Raw genomic sequence first — 13,886 nt, 5'->3', positions numbered from 1 at the left:
TCTTCTTCTTCTTCTTCTTCTTCTTCTTCCTCCTCCTCCTCCTCCTCTTTTTCAGTCTTTCCTCTTTTCCTCATTTTTTTGTGTATCTTCTCACTTTTGTCTTTACTAACGCCTTCTCTTCTTGTTACACACACACACACACACACACACACACACACACACACACACACACACACACACACACACTTGTTACCTAATAAATTGTTGCCTTTGCTCTGTATGTTTGTATATTTTCAGCAGCAAGGTTGCCTTTTATCCTCAATAGACCACTGGTTATTATTATTATTATTATTATTATTATTATTATTATTATTATTTACATGCACACAATGCTCATACGAAAAACTTTTATTAATATATTCAGTGATAATTAGTTCATCATTAATTATATCAGGAATAGGAAAACGGACTGACAGACAGAGAGACAGACAGAGCGGAAAAAAATATGTATAAATCAAGTAAAAAAATAATGATAAACCTGGAAGAGTAATAATGAAAATATTCATCCTAATGGCAAAATCTAATACTAATACCAATAATACTACTAATAGGAAAGACAAAAATATCGTAAAAAGCACATTAATAAGCAACATGTTTTATCCTTCAACAAAGAACTTCTCTCTTTTTCTTTTCTTTTTTTCACTTTTTCTTTTTTTCTCTTTCTCTCTTTCTTTGTTTCTTTCGTTCGTTCTCTTTCTCTCTTTCTCTACTTTTATTCTTTCTTCCTCTCTCTCTCTCTCTCTCTCTCTCTCTCTCTCTCTCTCTCTCTCTCTCTCTCTCTCTCTCTCTCTCTCTCTCTCTCTCTCTCTCTCTCTCTCTCTCTCTCTCTCTCTCTCTCTCTCTCTCTCTCTCATTATGCCTGCCATATAAAAGTGTGAGCGTGGCTAATAGACTAATGAACTAATTAATTATATATATATATATATATATATATATATATATATATATATATATATATATATATATATATATATATATATATATATATATATATATATATCATAGGTAAGATTTTTTTTTGTGTGTGTACATTTATAGGAACATATATACACATAAAAAGTAATGTTACAACACACACACACACACACACACACACACACACACACACACACACACACACACACACAACATTATGAAGTAAAATGTTTATACACGACTCAGTTACGGAGGATGAGTAAGAGGAGGAGGAGGAGGGGGAGGAGGAGGAGGAGGAGGAGGAGGATTACTAGAATAGGAGGCATGGAAGTTAACTCTCTCTCTCTCTCTCTCTCTCTCTCTCTCTCTCTCTCTCTCTCTCTCTCTCTCTCTCTCTCTCTCTCTCTCTCTCTCTCTCTCTCTCTCTCTCTCTCTCTCTCTCTCTCTCTCTCTCTCTCTCTCTCTCTCTCTCTCTCATACTTTCTTATTTTTTTTCCTTCCAATCTCTCTTTATCTTCTTTGTACATTTACATCTTCCTTAACCTAATATACTATCCCCTCCTCCTCCTCCTCTTCTTCCTCTTCTTCCTCTTCATCATCATCATCATCTTCATCATCGCTGTTATGACCCTTCCTATGTTCTGCTTAAACCTGTCCTGCCGCGGCCTGCTTCACCCTCCCTTCCTCGGCCTGCTTTGCCCTTCACTCCATCCCTTCTCTTTTCCTTCCTTCCTTACTTGACCTTCTTTTCTCTTCCATTCCATCACCTTCACTTCACTTCCATTATTCACCTTCTCTTCCCTTGCCTACCTTTCCTGTCTTACTTTATCTTCCCTTCTATCCATCCTTCGCCTTCCCTTCCCTTCACTTTTCTTTCCTTTCCTTTCCTTTCCTTCCCTTCCCTTCTCTTCTATCTCACATCCTTCCCTCCCTTACCGTAATTTCCCTTCCCTTCCCTTCCATTTCTTCCTCGCCTTTGCTTCCCTACCTCCCTCACTTTTCCTTCCCTTTTCTTCCATTCCTTCTCTTTCTCACCTTCCCTTTCCTTACCTACGATGTTAGGGTTAGACCTTCAGGGAGGGGGGAGGGCAAAAACTTAGGTATGGGGCACAATTCTTTTTTTTTTCTTACTTGTTTTTAGGGAGGACTAACAATGTTTTGAGATGGCCCGCAGAGTAACATTTTTTTTTCTTTTTTACATATTATTCTTATTTTTCCCTAGTAAAATAAAGGATGGGAGATTAAGAAGGAACACATGAAAGATTAAAGAAAGATAAATAATCACGTGCTATTTTCTTTAGTTTGTATGTATGTGGGTGTATGATATTATATTATAGTTATCTTTAAGGAGTTGTTTAGTCGGCTCTCAGATGTCTATAGTATAAACAATAAAAGTCGTAGGATTAAGGAAAAAAATATTATCGAAACAAATTACGGATTATCTTCTCCCATTTGAATATGGGTGAAGACATCAAGTATTAGTATGGACTTGATAACCGCCTGCCTCGCCCCGTCCCGCGCCACAGCTGCACACGACTTTCTACTCTTGCTCATCACTATTATATGCAAAGCCCTTCTGCAAGAGTTAACCAGCATCTTTATTCTTTTATCCCTTGCACTGGTAAACTCTGGAGCAGCCATCTTTCGTCTGTATTTCATCCTGCCTACGACTTAAACGCCGTCAAGAGGAGAGTATCAAGCCACCTCTCCACCCGAAATTGACCTCTCCTTTTGCCTCTCTCTCTTTTCCCTTTTCTCGGCGCAGCGTCTATCGTGCCTTTGTGTTGCTGTGTTTGTTTTTCGCTCTTGAAATGCCTCCCTTGCCGTAATAGAAGGTTAGAAAAGCTTTCCTCCATTGCCCCTTAATTACGAGGCTAATAAGATAAAAATATCAACACAAATAGCCCACTGATTGCACGCGTTCGTATTTATCATAATTTCTTTTCTAGGGGAAAGGCAATGGATATAATTACACTTTCTTTTCGTTGCGCTGTTCCTCCTTTTACCACTACGGCAAAAACAAGTTGATATATTAGGAGAAACTATGTATCAAAAAGGAAAATGATCTACTGGTGTCATTTGTTTGTTGCCTTTTATCACTATACTAATAACAAGAAAAATATTTAAGATTATGCAAAGATAAACTACGCGCTATTTTCTTGAGACTTTGTATATAGGTTAAGGTATTTTAGTATAGTTATCATATTAGAACAACAAAAAGACTTTATTGTGAGAAAAATAGTCTACTAATTTCGCGCGATTTAATTCAATAGTAACGCAATAATTGTAATTCCATATTTTTTTTTTTGGTGTTCTTCTTCGGCCTGAGCATTGTGGGACCGCCGCTATCTACCCAGTCATCTTCCGCCCAGACTTTGCCGCGAGCACACGTTCCTCTCCAACCTCCGGGTTTTTCAGCCTTGTAGTATCCGCATGTCCAGAGCGACTGTGTACTAAGGTCAGGGAAGCCCGTGGGAGGAGTGAGGGCACGGCGCGTTGCAGTGAGGAACGAGAAGAGGACAGAAGGACTCCAGGCCGAACGGACCACGAGGAAGACCAGGTGTGGCTTCCCCCTTCACCCCCTACAGCTAAGTAACCATTTGCTTGGGTGTTTTATCATAGCTACTAGGTTGCTGTGTGCTTGGTGTTAATTAATTATTCTTAATTTCCAGCGAGCTTCTTTGTTGTTTTCAATAAACTTATGAGCACGTTTATCTGGCTTTTGCTTACCCTATGAGAGATGTGATTGGTCAGATAATTAAATAAATAAGGACTAGAGGGGCTGTGAGTCTGATAACTCAATTTTCAGTTATTTTATTTTATAATTTTATATTGCTGGGAATTTACGGGATTTTCGGAAGTCCAGACCTTTCAAGAACCCCACAAACGGGTAGTATAGTATGACGTCCAAACATAACATAGAATGGGGTGAGTTTCGTGCTGTCATGTTGCGCAGAACGGTAGGGAAACAGGATTCCATCCAAGTGCTGGTCCCAGTCATCGTGGTTTTCATTAACAAATTTTGCAATACCACGTTCCACTGTCTGGTTGAAATGTTCCTGTACAGTAAATACAAATTGTTGAAATAATACAACCCCGAATTTTGTGTTTCATAAATATGATTCATAGATGAATATTGAAATACATTCAAATGCATTCTGCTGATACATACCTGTAATCCGTTTGTCTGTGGATGGTACGCAGATGCAGTTCTATGATCTATGTTAAGTGTCTCACAAATTATATCATTCAGATGATTCACAAATTCACGACCTTGATCAGTTATTAGTGTTTCAAAACATCCATATGTGCAGATAGCCCGAATCAGAACACTGGCCACTTCAGCAGCAAATTTACATGGTATTGCTTCCGCAACATGCCATTTACTAAAATAGTCAGTCAAACCACAAATATACTGATTTCCATTTCTAGATTTTGGGAGTGGCCCAATTAGGTCCATCCCCACCTGTTTCCAAACACCACTGGGAACAGGAACTGGATGCAGTTCAGGGGCTTGCATTGGTGGTTTACTAGAATTTCATTGTCTACAGGATTCTTCCGAGAATCAACGCCTTCACAGGCTTCTACAGAAAGGCGTCAAACATCAACAACAGATTGAAGCACCTCTGTCAGGACGAGGAAGTTTCGTTCGCAAATGTGTGGGATTATTTCTATGATAACCCCGACCTTTTCCGTCCTGACGGTCTTTACCTCAATGCGATTGGCTCAGCACGGCTTGGTAGGTTGCTGAACGAGGAGGTACTTTTGTACTAAAAAAACGGGGGAGAGGCACCAAAGTACCGTAAACAACCGAACAGTAGAGACCACCCATCATACACCAAGGCCTCCGACAGAAAACACACGCAGACACCAGACTACTGTGCCTCGAAGCGTTGAAGTCAAGAAGGACATTTTTGTCCTATACACCAACGCGCGGAGCTTAGCCCGGCAGCGTCGGCGGATCCATTTCTGGGCTCCCGCGAGTCAGTCCGCTCGGCTCAAAACACCTAACTCGAGCTAGTTGTAGGCGGTGGCGGCATAGAGCAACCCACCATACTTGCGCTGGGTCATTGTGGTGGGTGATTGATATTGAGGTGGGCTTATTTGTCATAGGTGGTGCTGTTAGGTCATGGCAGACTAAATTAGCTATCCATACAGTAACCACTTGTCAAATTCTCTAAATTAGACAACAAGCGACTCTCGGCTAGATGCCACGTGTCACGAGACTGTTTATTTTGTAACAAACACCACCCAAAAAAGAATGGAGTTTGAGTATAAGTAAATATTTTTAACGGCTTTATGGTTATGAGAGGAGGACTCTAATATACGTTCCATGTTCTTTTCTTAGTCTCAAAATGCAGTGTAATATTGACGTTTCTCGGCCACTTCTCGGCTTTCCTATAGCCGATGCCCACAGGTTAATACCCAAACGGGATGAGTTACTTCCCTACGTTGACGTAGAAACACCGAACGTGATTGCCATCACCGCAACGCGGGCCACACCTGACCACCTAATGACCGAATTCTCAATTCCGGGATACGAGAGCTTCTACAAAAACAGACTTCACAGGAAAGGAGGTGTTATATGATACGTCAAGAACAAATACCCGGCCGTGAAAATAACCAAAGAGGACTCAGAGAAATATGACACTGAATATGTTGAACTGCAGACTAGCAAGCATAACAAAATAACGATTGGAACCGTTTACAGACCTCCAAAGCAACAAGCAGCGGACGACGCAGCGCTGTATGAGGTAATTCACACCATAACACAAAACAAACAACCAGTCATTATTGAGGACTTTAACTGTTCCAACATTGACTGGACCACGATGATTGGAGATCGGGAGGGTAACAGATTGCTCGAAATGTTAGAGGACACTTTTCTAACTCAGATTGTTACCCAACCGACAAGGGAAAATAACTTATTAGACCTAGTACTCGTGAGTGATTCCGATCTCACACGTGAATGTCAGGTCGGCGAAAAACTAAGTGGTTGCGACCATCACCTAATTCGCCTAAAGATCAGAACAGACCATGAACTCACCGAAAACACGTCCAAGATTCCAGACTACAAAAGAGCCAATTTTTACCTCGCTTCGCTCGTGAGCTGCTAACCCAGACAACTTGGAAACCCATGAACTTCACTCCTGTGGGCGGCGCGTGGAACGGCTTCAAGAACAAACTCCTAGAGGTAGAGAGAACAACTATTCCCATGAAGACTAGGAGAACAAATAATGCCATAAGCCCCACCATGGATGACTACCCAAGTTCGACGGGGGATTAATTTAAAGAAGAGAAAATGCAACTTGCTAAAGGAAGGAGCACAGACGAGGCACGCGAACAGTACCATCAAAGCCTCAGAGCGTGCAGAACTCATTCGCCGGCGTAAACGCGACTATGAAAAGCAAATTGCACGCGAAGCCAAGTCCAACCCGAAAAAGTTCTTCACGTATATAAGAACCAAAAAGAAGAAAAAAAAGCTATATCGGTCCCCCAAAAGATGAAAGTGACGTACTAACACAGGACAGCAGACAAATAGTCGAAATCCTAAACAAAAACTTCGCGACTGTGTTCACGGTCGAGAACACCTAGTCCGTACCCGAGAGCCCTACCCCACCGATGGGAGTCACACCCCTAGAAACTGGCACAATCGACGAACGGGATGTGAAAAAGTACCAAGACAAACCCGAGACAAACAAGTCCACCGGACCCGATGACTTGTCACCCAGGCTGCTCAAGGAACTCAAGCAGCAAATCCTCAAGCCAATCTCCGCCTTCTACAATCTGTCACTACAACAAAACAAAGTCCCAAAAGACTGGAAACAAGCGAACGCAACACCGATCTACAAAAAGGGAGACAAAAGTGTGGCCCTAAACTACAGACCAATCAAGCTTGACCTCAGTGGCGGTAAAAATCATCGGGAAGATCATCAGAGACAAACTCGTTAGGTTCCTTGAAGACAACAACATCATTTCCGATGCTCAGCACGGTTTCAGGAATAAGCCCTCATGCTTAACCAATTTATTGGACTTCTTCCAAGGTATCTATGAAAACTGGGATAATCATATCCCCAGTGATGTTATATATCTAGACTTTCAAAAAGCCTTTGACAAAGTGCCACACGAAAGACTCCTCAAGAAACTTAAGTCGGCGGAGCTAAGCGACAATCTGACAGCGTGGATCAAAGACTGGCTCACTGGAAGAAAACAATGAGTTTACTCAACGGACAGGCCTCCGAGTGGCTCCCGGTCACAAGTGGAGTGCCACAGGGGTCAGTGCTGGGACCCATACTCTTCATCATATATATATCAACGACCTAGAACTAGGATTAAAATCCAATCTTTCAAAATTTGCCGACGACACAAAGATAGGTGGGAGGGTCCTCACGACGGCAGACTGCGAAATTATCCAGAAAGACCTGGACCTGATCACTCGGTGGTCAGAAAAATGGCAGATGTTCTTCAACACTACCAAATGTAAAGTAATGCATATCGGATCCAGAAACAGAAACCACACATACCGGGTAGGCGGTGGCCGAACTGGAAGCGTACTGGGCCCACATTCACCGCGTGTTGGACGACGCGGGTTCGAATCCCCACGCTACCACTCGGATTTTTCAGTCACCGCCGAGTGGTTTAAAACTACCCACATGCTGTCCTGAAGACCACCCATCAACCCGGACTCTAGAGGAAGCCGTCCAAGCGAATCAAGAACGAGTTCCGGGGGGCAGCATGAGCCAATGCAAGATGGCGCCACTATAAACGCTCGCCTGCGCCAGAACGGGCTGGGCCGACCATCAGGCCCCACCTGGAAGAAGCCTTGGGCCGACCATCACGCCCCACCGGGAAGATGCCTACCGGCGCAATAGGCAACAACGTACAAAAAAAAAAAAAAAAAAAAAAACAAAGGGGGGCGAACCACTACAAGTAGTGCAGGAGGAAAGAGACCTCGGGGTCACCATCAGCAGTGACTTGAAACAAACAAAACACTGCAGGTCCGCCTGTAAGAAAGCCAATACAATGCTCGGGTTCATAGCAACGAACTTCGAGTACAAGACGCCGGGAGTTATGTTATCCTTGTATAATTCGCTGATAAGGCCCCACCTGGAATACGCCGTGCAATTTTGGTCTCCAAATTACAGGAAAGACATTGAATTACTTGAGAGAGTACAGCGCCGCGCCACGAAGATGATACCATCACAGAGGACGAAGCCCTATGAAGAGCGACTCGAGCGACTCAACCTCTTCACGTTGGAAAAGAGACGACTGCGGGGAGACAGGATACAACTCTTTAAGTACCTGAATAAGCTCTTCAACGTTGATCATTCAAAACTCTTCACGCTACAAACTAACCTGAGGACAAGAAACAATGGAAAAACGACTCAAGCAAAGCGATGCAAAACCTACATCGGCAGGAGTTATTTCTCGAATTGAGTTGTTCGCCATTGGAACACCCTTCCTGCAGAAGTGGTTAGCGCAGAGACCATCAACTCCTTCAAGAAACGCATTGATCGCCACTTTGCTGCATCGGGAGTGAAATGAACGTATCCAAGATTAGGTACACAAGTGCTTTAATCTTTCCCTGCAAACCACTCTATGGCAAACGGATTGATTAAATCACTGAAAGCAGGCAGCCTCTGCTGCCTGCTAGTCCATGTTTCCATGTTTCCTCCTCCTCCTCCCCTCCTCCTCCTCCTCCTCCTCACGCAACCTGCCTCGCACGCGTCACCTCCCGAACACACTAATTACATGTGTACCCGTGTGAGATACACGGGGAAGAGAGAGAGAGAGAGAGAGAGAGAGAGAGAGAGAGAGAGAGATGGGGTAGTGTTAGTGTGTGTGTGTGTGTGTGTGTGTGTGTGTGTGTGTGTGTGTGTGTGTGTGTGTGTGTGTGTGTGTGTGTGTGTGTGTGTGTGTGTGATAGCCCGCAAAATAACAAACAATGACAAATGAACAAGCAAAAAAGGAAATATGAGATGATAAAAAAAAAGAGGAACAAAATATTTTCTTACACAAACAAAGTTAAAAATAGAACAGCAAATGAACAAAAGATAAGGAATTATTACATTTTTTTCTTTCTTTCTGTCTTGCTTCCTTCCTCCCCTATAATTCCATTCTTTATCTTCCTCCCAATGAGCGGCAGGAATATTATTAGGTATTGGGCACACACACACACACACACACACACACACACACACACACACACACACACACACACACACACACACACACACACACACACACACACACACACACACACACACACACACACACACACACAAACACACACACACACACACACACACACACACACACACACACACACACACACACACACACACACAACACACACACACAGCTTCCTCCCATTCATACTTCATCAATACTTCTCCCTCCTTTTCCTCTATCTCCTATTCCTCCTCCTCCTCCTCCTCCTCCTCTTTTTTCTTCTTTTTTTCTTTTCCTCCCCCACTCAACCTCCGCCTCCTCCTCCTCCTTCTCCTCCTCCTCCTCCTCCTCTTCCTTCCCCGCCTATTCCTTCTTTTTCTTCTCCTCCCCTCCTCCACCTTCTCCTCTTCCTCTTCATCTTCCTCATCATCTGAGCCAAGCAAGATAGCGCCAGTATAATTACTTGCCTGCGCCGTTACAGTCTGGGGCCGACCATGAGACCCCACCAAGAAAGCAATAGGCAAAACGAAAAAGAAAAAAGAAAACTCCTCCCCCGCTCCCAACACCACTATCACCCACCATCTCCACCTCCTCCTCCTCCTCCCTCTCCTACTTCGTCACGTCTCCATCGCCTTTCCTCATCTTTCCTCCATCCTTCCCCTCCCCCTTCCCTCTTCCTCCCCACACACCAGGCTGGCGTGTCTCACCTCACCTGTGCCGGCGGCGGCGTGGAGTGCACAAAAACATTCCTTCTCCCTCGCCCCGTCCCCGCCAGGCGGCAGCACGCGCGGCTTGCAAGGCCCTGGAGGAGGCAACAAGGAGGAAAGAGGTTACGTACTGGAAGGAGTAATGGAGGAAATAATGAAATGGCTGCTTACCCTTCAGTCTCGTAGAAAACAAGAGGGAAGGAAAGGGAAAAGAGAATGGAGAGGTGATGGAGAGGAGAAAGAAGGATTAAGGGAAGGGGGGAAAAGTCAGGAGTAGAAGGAAAACGAGAAAATGAATGAAAAGTAAGTGAGGGAAAGGGGAATGAAGAAAAATTATTGGAGAGGCAAGAGAAAAGGTAAAGAATCGAGGGAAAAGAGGTGAAGGAAAGGGGAAAGAAGGAGGAAGGGGAATGGAGAGGTGAGGGAAACGGTGATGAAGGAAAAAACACGAAAGAAAAAATGGAAAAGGAAGAAAATGGAAAGGTAAAGGAAAGGGAAAATAATGGAGGAATAGGCTGCGTGCACAACTCATCAAGTTCAAGCTCGGGGCCGAGTTGGAGGCAAAACAAAACGCGCTTCTTCTCCTTCTTTTGATCTGTTCCGCGTTGGTTCCGCAAGACAGACTTTCTGCCGAAATGCCATCCACTTGTGCAGTGCTGGGATGCGGCAATAAGGCGAACAAGTTCCCCGACAAGTCGCTTTACAGACTACCAGCTACCTCCAAACCGATAGTAACCCCGTTGCGATGGCGAACAGTTACGCATGTGCACGCCACCTATAAGAAGTGGATAGATGGGAGATGCCCTTTAACGTAGACAAGTGCCAGGTCCTTCAAGTTGGAACAAGAAATAAGAAGTTCGATTACGAAATGCGCGGCGTTAAACTCACAAGCGTTCAATGCGTTAAGGACCTGGGGGTCAAAATCGCGTCAAACCTCAAATTCTCACATCAATGCATCGATGCAGCAAATAAAGCGAACAGAATGTTGGGATGTAATACTTCCGCTTTACAATAGTTTAGTCAGACCCCACCTGGAATATGCGGTACAGTTTTGGTCTCCCCACCATGCAAAGGACATTGCTAAATTAGAAGATGTTCAGCGTCGGGCAACAAAAATGATCCCTTCCTTGAGCAACAAATCCAACGAAGAAAGGCTTTCCACTCTTAACATGTTCTCTCTTGAGAAACGTCGCCTCCGAGGAAAACTGATCGAATGTTTTAAAATACTTAATTGTTTCACGAATGTAGACAGAACAAAATTGTTTATGATCGATGACACTTTGCGAACGAGGAACAATGTCATAAAACTCAAATGTAGACAAGTAAATTCAGACTGCACCAAATTTTTCTTCACCAACGTTGTAGTGCGAGAATGGAATAAGCGCCCACTGTCAGTGGTCCAGTGTAACACGACTGACTCCTTTAAAAACAAGCTCGACCGTCACTTCCTTGAACTTAATATTAACTAGAGTAGAAAAGCAACGTTCTGGACCCATCTGATTAATGTAGAATCACTAAGGTTTACGGACAGACCACCTAGTCTGGACCATGGGTCTGTGTGGTCTGATTTTATCTGTAATTCTATGTAAAATGGAAAGGAGGAAAAAGGGTTGGAGAAGATGTAAAAGGAAAATAATAGAGGGGGAGATGAAGGTGAAGGAAATAATAATAGAGGATAAATGGAATAAAAAGGATGAACTAAGAAGAGAATAGAGAGATGAGGGAAAGGAGAAAACAGAAGTAGAAGATAGGTGAGGGAAAAGGCTGAATAAAATGGAGGTGAGGGAAAAAGTGAAAGGAAATGAAGAAAAGATAACTACGTAAGAGAAAGAGAAAGAAACGAAGGAAAGGAAGAGGAAGGTGAAATAACGTTGAGGGAATTGAGAAGAAAGTGAAGATGAAGCGAAAAGGTGAGAAACGTAGAAAAAAACAGCAGAAAATATAGAAAGTCAAGGAAAGGGAAATGAACGAAACAGAAAATGGAAAAAATAATGAGCAAATAACAATCAGTGGCATAAAAAAACATGAAAAATTGAAAAAAATCTCAAGCTCCAATAGACTAAAAAAAAAAAAAAAAAAAAATCATGACATTTAATTATCTGATATAAAAAATAATTGCTGTCAGTGTACGATAATTACCACTTTGTATAGTGCCAGTGTACGATAATTACCACCTTGCGTAGTGACAGTGTACGATAACTACCACCTTGTGTATTTTAAGTGTACGATGATTATTGCTTTCAATAGTGTCAGTGTATGATAATTACAACCTTGTACAGTGTGAGTGTACGATAACTACCACCATTTAGAGCCCAAGTTTACGATAATTACTACCTTTAAGAGCTAAGTGTACGATAATTATCACCTTTTAGAGCTAAGTGCACGATAAATACCACTTTTAGAGCAAAGTGTACGATAATTACCGCCCTTTAGAGCCAAGTGTTCGATAATTACCACCTTTTACAGCCAAGTGTACGATAATTACCACCTTTTTGATACCAGATGTACGATAATTGCGACAATTTAGAGCCAAGTGTACAATAACTACCGATTTTTAGAGCCAGGTGTGCGATAATCACCACCTTCTATCATGTAAGTCTTCAGTGTACGTTGTTTAGTGTGTGTACGGGATTTTTCCCGCGTACACGCCAACGTCTACATACGCACGGCGCCGCGGGGGTTGCCAGATGCCACCGCGCCCCGTCCACGCGGCGCCTCCCTCGCCCCAGTGTCCTGTATGAAGTGGTGGTGTGTGCCACGCCGCCGCTACAGTCCAGGAGAGCACGGAGTATAAAGTCTCTCTCCCTCTCTCTCTCTCTCTCTCTCTCTCTCTCCCTTCTTCCCTCCCTCCCTCCCTTTCTCCCTTTCTTCCTCCCTCCCTCCTTCCCTCCTGTCCTTCCTTCCTTCTTCCCTCCCTCCCTACCATCTACCTTTTACTTCCTTCCTTCCCTCCTTCCTTCCTTCCTTCCTTCCTACCTTCCTCCCTCCCCCCCTCCCCCCTTCTTTCTCCGGTCCAAAGGTCGCGGCACAACTTTCCTCCCTGTCCCTTACCCTTGTTTACCCTCAGTTGCATTACCTGCAAAAAAACATTCCCGACGTAAGATAACTCCCGGCCCTGTAACTCAATCTCTCCCTTCCTTCCTCCCTTCCTCAGCCTCGTGTGTGTATCCGCGGAGGGAAGGGAGAGAAAGGGAGGAAAGAAGGAGAGGGATAGAGAGATGTAAAGGAGACGAGGGGAGAGAAAGCGAGAAACACAGACAGACAGAACGAAAGGAATGAAAGAAGGAAAGACATAAAATGAAAAGGAAGGAAGGAAAAAACAGTGAGGAAAGGAAGGAAAAACAAGAAAATGACAGAGATGAAAAAAAAGAATAAGTGAGAGAAGTAAACAAGGATGTAAGTAAGAAGAGGAAAAAAGAAAAAGAAAAAGAAAACGAAGAAGTTTGACACAGTGATGCTTTTCGTTATAACTTTTTCGTGACTGCAAAACTGTGATGTAACTCTTGCGTGCGTGTATATGTGCGTGTGTCTGTGCATATGCGTGTGTGTGTGTGTATGTGAACCGACACACACATGCATGCACACGTCGACGATGACCTGCTTGTTTAAGGTAAGTGTGTGTGTGTGTTTGTGTGTGATAATAATGATAATTATAATAATATACGGTGTATTTAGCTTTGGCAGCCGTACGGCTGAAAATATACAAGTTACAGATACATTTGAAAGCAAATACGTAAAAAGAAACAAGTACAAGCAAGGGGATGGGGACGGGGTCTGACAAGTCTGTGGGAGGGTTGGGGGATGGTGCTTGGGGATGGGAGGTGGGTTGGTGGTGGGGGAGGAGGAGTGTGGTGGTGCCGGGAGGGGGGAAGGGTGGCCTCTTGCAGATGACGGGGTGGTGTTAATCTTCAGGTCAGCGCTGGGTCAGGTGACAGCTGATGGTGGGATTCGGTATCGGGAGGTCACTCTGGTTACCGGCTTAGCGTTGAGGTGCCAAGTGTTTGGCCGGCGCGACAAAGGCGATGGTGAGTGCTGCCCGGCTGGTGTCATGCTGTCTTTTGTGGGAACAACTGCACAGCCAAGATGAGGCGG

This window comes from Eriocheir sinensis, chromosome 19, assembly GCF_024679095.1.
Source record: "Eriocheir sinensis breed Jianghai 21 chromosome 19, ASM2467909v1, whole genome shotgun sequence".
NCBI classification, from domain to species: Eukaryota; Metazoa; Arthropoda; class Malacostraca; order Decapoda; family Varunidae; genus Eriocheir; species Eriocheir sinensis.
Note: the sequence above shows the minus strand (reverse complement) of the source record.